Genomic DNA, 8,057 nt, shown 5'->3' with positions numbered 1-8,057 from the left:
TCGTCTTTCGTAAGATTTCCACACCTAGACAGATAAGTCTACAGGGTTTCAGTACAATACTCCGAGACACCGAGACATGTGGTTGCGGGAACGTCGTTAGCGGATCTCACCTTCTTCACCACACCGGGTCATAGGTTAATATGTCACAAATGGCAAGCACATTTGTCCTCCACAAACCAAGCCTACAAGGCACGGCTTAACATGCGATGAGAATTCTTTGGTCCGTCGTAACAGCCAGAATTCAAATCTAAATTACTCTGAATCACTTCAGACTAAACGTTTTAGTTGTGCTTGTTATAGCATCAGGCCCATGATGTCATCGTTCTCGAAATTCTGGTATCAACGTGCTAGGACTATTGCACCAAAGTCATGATATCGTCGATCCTGGAATTTTGTGCTGGAATTCTGACATAATCAAGTTACTGCCCTGTGAAGGCCAACGTCTCCCCCCCCCCCCCTCTCCCCTCGCCATCCCAACGCCCACTCCCCTCCCTGCTCGTCACGCAGGTGAAGAAGCTATGTGCGGACGAAGTCTACGCTTGTGACGTCACACCTATTTAGCGTCAATATATATGACATCTTGAAGTGCATAACGTGGCATGCAAGTGCGGCCCCCAGACATTCGACCAATTTCATTTCGACTCCGGGAGTGTTGTCTTTTCCTGTCTCTGCTTGTAGGATGAAGGAGCTCTCACCACTTTCGAGCAATATGTTTGGGAACTCAAATGGGACTCCATGGAGAGAAGGCGATGTTCGCTTCGATGAACACTATTGAGAAAAGTTAGAAAACCGGCATTTAAAGCTGATTGCTTAACGATTCTACTATCGACACGTACGTTTCTATTGTAGACCACAACGATAAGAGAACTTAGAGCTCTCATGGAGACATACAGACAGTCGTTTTCCTTCGCTCTGTTTGCGAGTGGAACAGGAAAGGAAATGACTAGTACGGGTACGAGGTATCCTCCGCTACGCAGCATATGGTAGCCTGCAGAGTGTGTATGTAGTTTTATTTGTTGGTGTAGGTATGCCCTCCATTCCAGCGCTGCTCGGGTATTTTTTATAAGAAATTATTTTTTTTCTCCAAAAGTAACCAAAAGATGTGACGGCGCACACATGTTTTACACATATGTATCACACAGGCTTCACGTCAGTGTAATGTGGGCTTCTCACATGCAAAACACACTGCCGTATGTCGCATCAACAACCACAAATCATTTAGTGCTCAAAATTACTTGCATTATTCATTAGCCCCTCTCTGTTGCTCTTCATTCGACGTCGCTACTCGGTAGTGAAGAGATCAGACGCTGAAGGTAAAGCAGAGAAAAAGAAGTGGAGAGGTAAGGTACTTTGACAGAATAAAGTTACGAAGTCATAGCAAATGAAGTGTATCAGACGATACTCGAGTGGCACCAAATCCGGCTATAAAATAAAATAAGTGATCGGATGCCAATATGGCCGGCCGAAGTGGCCGTGCGGTTAAAGGCGCTGCAGTCTGGAACCGCAAGACCGCTACGGTCGCAGGTTCCAATCTTGCCTCGGGCATGGATGTTTGTGATGTTCTTAGGTTAGTTAGGTTTAACTAGCTCTAAGTTCTAGGGGACTAATGACCTGAGCAGTTGAGTCCCATAGTGCTCAGAGCCATTTGAACCATGCCAATATGGAAATCGGTACTATTGCCTGTATAAGTGAATTGGCGTCGCAGTGCCATATACACTCCACAGACGCCGCAATTACACTACAGTTACGCAACAACTACATTACAATTACGTCACAAATACATCGTCTATGCATCCTACATGTGGTTTCAGTACACAATACATACACGACACGCATGTTGTATATACGCTGCGGAATGATAGTTCGAGAGTGTATGCAAAATGTTCATCGAGAAGCGCCAAATACAGAAATTGGTAAGAATAACTAAAATTTTTACATCGGTATGTGGCGAAATCTGAAAATTTTTTAAAAATCTGATAGGATTCGCCTAAATGCAGATGTACTGGCGAAAAAAAAATTGAGCACTACATGCGGATGCATGTGTATCAGCCAACCGACTGAGTAAAATGCATCACTTCTTGCGTGCAATGTAAATAATTAGCTACCTGACCTTAAGTGTAGGTCTTCAACCAAACAGTATTGTGAAAGCGCTAATCATGTAGCCTGTACTCAAAAATTTCCGGAACATCTCAATAATTTATCAATTGCCCGCAGACACTCTCAGCCAATAGCAGTAGGGACCAGCAGCTATTAGCAGCTATTAAGTTATTTGCTCTCTGTTCTTAGTCTGTGCTCCGTGATTAGAGGATTAGGTTGTGGCTTTTTGTTACAAGAAATGGATATTACTGTAATACTATCAGACTAATGTTATTTTTTAGGTCTTAAGAAGAAGAAAGGACCATTGCACGAAACACAATATATTATCTATTTACCTGTCTATAGTTTTCATTATTTAACAAGGAATTCGAGACACCATTGTCTCATGTCTTGTAGCATATATTTTTTTTGTTAAACTTTGACTCATAACTACTGTATTTACCCAACGCTTATGAAGAAGAATATAATCTACAACTGCACTGCAGGTGTACCTAAAATGAGGGTACCATGTTCACATGTCGCCATTATCAAATGTGAGCAGCCGTAAAATGAATGGGTCAAAGTAAAAGCGAAAAAAAGGGGTCCACACGTTCGAATTCACTTAACTTCAGTATAAAGCCACAAATCTGAGGCAAAATACAACAATGCTACCCGCCCTACACGTTAGTAGTTTCACCTTACAGTCCCTGCGCGCTTGCGGCTACGAAAAGACATCAACCAACATGTTTTCGATATTACAGTCAGTCAAAAATTGTATTTCTATCGCTCGTCTGGAGCAAGCATACTACTATACGAAAAAGATTAGATCTGCATATGCCAGTACTGTAATACTAACTTTACACTGAGGTGACAAAAGTCATGGGATACCTCCTAATGTAGTGTGGGGCCTCGTTTTTCCCGGTGTAGTGCAGCAACTCTGGTGTGGACTCAACAAGTCGCTGGAAAACCCCTGCACATATATTGAGCCATGCTGCCCCTATAAGCGTCCATAATTTGCGAAAGTGTTTCCACTTTAGTAGTTTGTGCACGGTCTGAACTTTCAACTATATACCATAAATGTTGCATGGGATGAATGTCGGAAGATCTGGGAGGCCAAATCATTAGCTCGAATTGACCCGGAATGTTCTTCAAACCAATCACGAACAATTGTGACATGGAGCACTGCGATCCACAAAAGTTCCATCGGTGTTTGGGAACATGAAGTCCGTGAAAGGCTGTAAATTGTCTCCAAGTAGCCGAATATAACCATTTCCAGTCAATAATAGTTCAGTTGGACCAGAGGACCCAGTCCATTTCATGCAAACACAGCCTGCACCACCTTGCACATTGGCTTGTTAACAACTTGGCCCATGGCTTCGTTGGATCTGCGCTACAGTCGAACCCTACCATCAACTCTTAGCAACTGAAATGGGCACTCATCTGACCAGGCCACGCTTTTCGAGTCGCCTAGGGTCCCGGGTTCGATTCTCGGCGGGATTAGGGATTTTTCCTGCCTCGAGATGACTGGGAGTTGTTTTGTCGTCTGCATCAACGTCATTCATCCCCATTACGGTCGGAGGAAGGCAATGGCAAACCACCTCCACTAGGACCTTCCCTAGCACTGCGGTGCGGGTCTCCCGTATCGTCCCCTACACTCCTCGGAGTATGGGACCTGATCATTATCATCAGGGTCCAACTGATATTATCACGAGCCCAGGAAAGACTCCGCAGGCCATGCAGAGCTGTTAGCAAAGGCTAAACGTATTTGTGCGTGCATTACTACTAATGATGATGATAATAATAATAGTAACTAAAATCATAACAAACGTGTTACACGTAGTCTTGATTCTATTACAATATCAAACGACAAATCGGTTTCCGCTCCCTCCCACCATTAATAAATGCTCTGTTAAAGAAGAATACATCACATACTATTTTAGAAATGACGAATAACGACTCATGCTAGTCATTATTGCTGTTTGATAGTTTGTGTAACCAAATACCAGTCCTAATTCCCGGGAAGTTGCTGGTTTCTAAGCACCTACGTAAGAAGGCAATGCAATTGCTTTCTTGACCTTCTTGTACCAGTACTAGCATCTTCCTGTGTTCTCACATGAGATGGGATGTTCCAGATGGGGTGACAAGAAATATATTTTTTCAAATGTTCAAATGTGTGCGTGAGTTCTTAAGGGACCAAACTGCTGAGGTCATCGGTCCCTAGACTTACACACTACTTACACTAACTTATGATAAGAACAACACACACACACACACCCATGCCCCAGGGAGGACTCGAACCCGCGGCGGGAAGGGCCGCACAGTCAGTGAGGTGGCGCCTATAACCGCGCGGCCATTCCGCGCGGCTATATTTTTTTTCTTTTCTTTCCTTTTTTTATTATGGTCAGTACCAATGACTGCTTCATGGAGGCGAAAAACCACAGAGAACTTCTCGAATCCGTTAATTTAGATTTATACTGTAGTTTCGTGCAACTTAGTACGTAAACCTCCCTTGTAGTGTGTAGATACTGAAAACGTCATAGCTTTTCCGCAAAATGGCACCGAATATTAATGTAACAGCAGTCACTGTCTACACCATGTCTTCTTGAGCTGGTGTCGTTTGACTATGCAGTGGTACAACTACAGCTACAGCCGTCCACAGTCCAAATAGCCCTTAAGCCAATGCTGGCAGAACTTCAGGACGACGATACGGAGCATCCCGCGACCTGCTATTACCTGATCCATGGCAACAGCCCTTAAAATCAAGACATTACAGTTTATTTGAATTGCCAAGCAATCAGGAGCAATATAGCATGATAATGAATGGCTATTACTGTAATTGTCCGATGTATGAAGGGCGTTCAGTAAGTAATGCAACACATTTGTTTCTAAAAGTATGTTTGTTTTATTCAGGATTCCAGTGCCCCATAGTATTCCTCACACTTTTGACTACAAAACTCTATTTATCAATTTTTTGCGGCATCAGTCATCTCCCTCGTAGCGCGGAAGCAGTTCAGCACTGTGGTACTTTGTTGCTCTGTATGGTCTTCTTTTTGACGTTTTCAAATTTATAGTGAGTTCCTATGAGACCAAACTGCTGAGGTCATCGGTCCCTCGGCTTAAATACACACTACTGAATCTAACTTAAACTAACTTACGCTAAGGACAACACAAACACCCATGTCAGAGGGAGGACTCTAACGTCCGACGTGGTGAGCGGCGAGAACCGTGCAAGGCGCCTCAAACCGCGCGTCTACCTCGCGCGACCTTATGCTCTTCTGTTAGGCGGTGAGGAACCCAGCAGTCACACACCTGTGAGTACCCCAACTGGTGGATGAACGTGTCAGTCCTGTTTGACTGAGATCGATCACCTCGAATGAAAGTGTGCGCATGTCCCAGCACTGAAGGATTCACAGTAGTGTGTGGTCGACCAGCACCTGGCGGATCATTCTGGTTTGCGCGACCTTGCTGCGATGACGACAGATGCCTCACCCAACGACTCACTGTGCTTTTGTTCACTGCCAGACGTTCTATAAGCGCCTACGAATATCTGCGATGCTTTGCTTTCCGTCAAAAGAAACTCAATGACAGGTCTCTTCTAGGAACGTATGTCAGTTACAAACGCAATTTTGAAGGCTACGTAAAGCACCGCCATCTGTTGGAACTTCATCAAACAATAGGGCCTGACGCAGGAATTTTCCATGGCGTCTCGCAACAAATGCCGATTTTTTTCAATCGAAATTGGCGGAGAAAGTAATGTGTAGCAATACTTGTCGAACGCCCCTAGTAAGGTGACGAGATATCAACCATTAATAGTAGACACACTTTCTGTTTGTAAAGGCGTAGCAGTCGACATTGCAGCAGCACTGTCTTGTAACAGTCAGCTGTATCACGTATTTTTAATTGGTAGAAACTGGTAGTATTGTTTGTAAAATTGGCAGATTTAACAGATATAATATCCAGAAATTGGTAAAATTGGCGGTTCAATTTACAGTTTGGTAGGATACGTTATTTCGAAAATTGATAGTACTGGTTCTATAACTGGTAAACTGGTAGGACATGATACACGTAAGACACTGCAAAAATCCAAAATGTGTTTTGCAGGTGATAAATAATTATAGACTGGTACGAACATAGACACAGCCTCAGAATTAACCCAAAGAGACAATCCGAAGCTCGGATGAAGAATGGAAATCAAGATCAGAAAGAATGAACAATACTGGGGTGACAGAAAGGCATAGAACATTAAAAACAGATTGATTTAACTTACACTAAAGTTGGATGAAACGAAAGAAGAAGAAAGTTTAGAAAACATTTATTTTAAATAATTAATTTACGCTTCACTCATAACGATATCACTTAAATATTGACTGTAAAACATTTACAAAAAATGAAGATTTCAATAAAAATCTTTAGATAGGCGCATTCGGCGACAGAGCAACCGGCGGACGCCGTCTCCGTAACAGGATCATCCAACAGACCCCAGAGGCTCGGATAGAAACGCAGTTACATTCAATCACTACAACAAACTAAAAATTAGAATTGTATTTCTAATATAAAGACGGCCCCGATAATATTTCCCTCTTTTTCCAAAGCTAAAACACCTTAAAATCTTAAATGATGGTACGGTAGGAAGATAATCTAAGTATATAAAAAAAATTGGGTACTGAACTTGGCCGAGTATAAACGACCATAAATAATTTATCCCCTTGACATGTTGAATGTCTTTAAGAAAATAACACCACGCTTTTAGGAGACCTCCTGTTACAACAGCACTGAAGAAACGTATTACAAATAGTTGAAAAGACAAATACCTGCTTCAGGATTTTTTAAAATTCAGAACTACCACGGCTAGCTGTGCACAAAATTATAATTACTTAAAAAATCTGATGTACAACGGCCTTTGAGCAGCAACTGCCGTTCGTGAAAAAAGCTACTTAATGACACAGGAATTCAACCCTCTGCACAAGGCACTATAGTTACTCAACAAATGATTCAGATTGCACAGCAGCTTTATAACTTAAAATTTTCTTACCAACTAGGAGTTATAATCAATTTTCTCAATATGAGAAGCTACATAAGACACATGTCAATGGTTATCAAAGTTGAAATCAATTTGCTGTCAATAGTACAAAGGAATATGATTTACTTATTTCTATACGGCACCATGAAACCTAAGTGGAAACACTAATAGTGTTCACTCAATAGTTTGGTCCTAAGTGACGTTTAACGGTTAACTATGAAATAGCAAACACGCAAAGATTACTGTGTATGTGCCTTGCTTTGCGCTCAGCCAGACAGACAACTTCAACCGAACAGAGACTGGAGCGGAATCACTCACCATTAAAAATTATAATCTGTGCTAAAATTCAATACACCGAGCTTATAATGCAAATTTTACCGCGAATTCGTCAAGCACATAACAACTACAGCCCCGCGTTACAAACAACAAGGCTGTTCACCAAATAATGAGTAATCTTGACAAATAGCAAGCTGAACTAATACACCCACATTCCCAGTAGAGCCAGTTGACGTGAAGTTGCATGAAATGCAGAGCAAGGCGTTCCACAGATCAGGGACGCACGTTGCATCCCAGTAACCTCGTAGGTGACTCGGTCTACGATCCCGGGCATCCAGCCTCCCATAATTCAAGCCCGCAGTCACGCCACAATAGCTGGCGCCGGTCCGCCGTGTTTGCACTTCGTATTGCTGCTCACTGTCCGGCATCTTGTCGAGCTGTCTCCCCCCCACCATTGCCCTCCGCGGTTCGGTCGCCGTGCACGCCCTCTCGCGCTGCCAGCGAGGCTCATACTCAAAGATTCCAACTACCATCGAAAGGCATGATCGACAGGAGGTCGCACGTATCGGTGGTCATTATGTGTATTTTATGTTTTGTCAACCATGTTATTTGATATTTTGTTGGTAATGTCACAGCATGAAATTTCAACTCTTGGCCTGAAGACGGAGTGCTGAGATAAAGAGAT

The sequence above is a fragment of the Schistocerca piceifrons genome, chromosome 8 (genome assembly GCF_021461385.2).
Source record: "Schistocerca piceifrons isolate TAMUIC-IGC-003096 chromosome 8, iqSchPice1.1, whole genome shotgun sequence".
Taxonomy (NCBI): Eukaryota; Metazoa; Arthropoda; class Insecta; order Orthoptera; family Acrididae; genus Schistocerca; species Schistocerca piceifrons.
Note: the sequence above shows the minus strand (reverse complement) of the source record.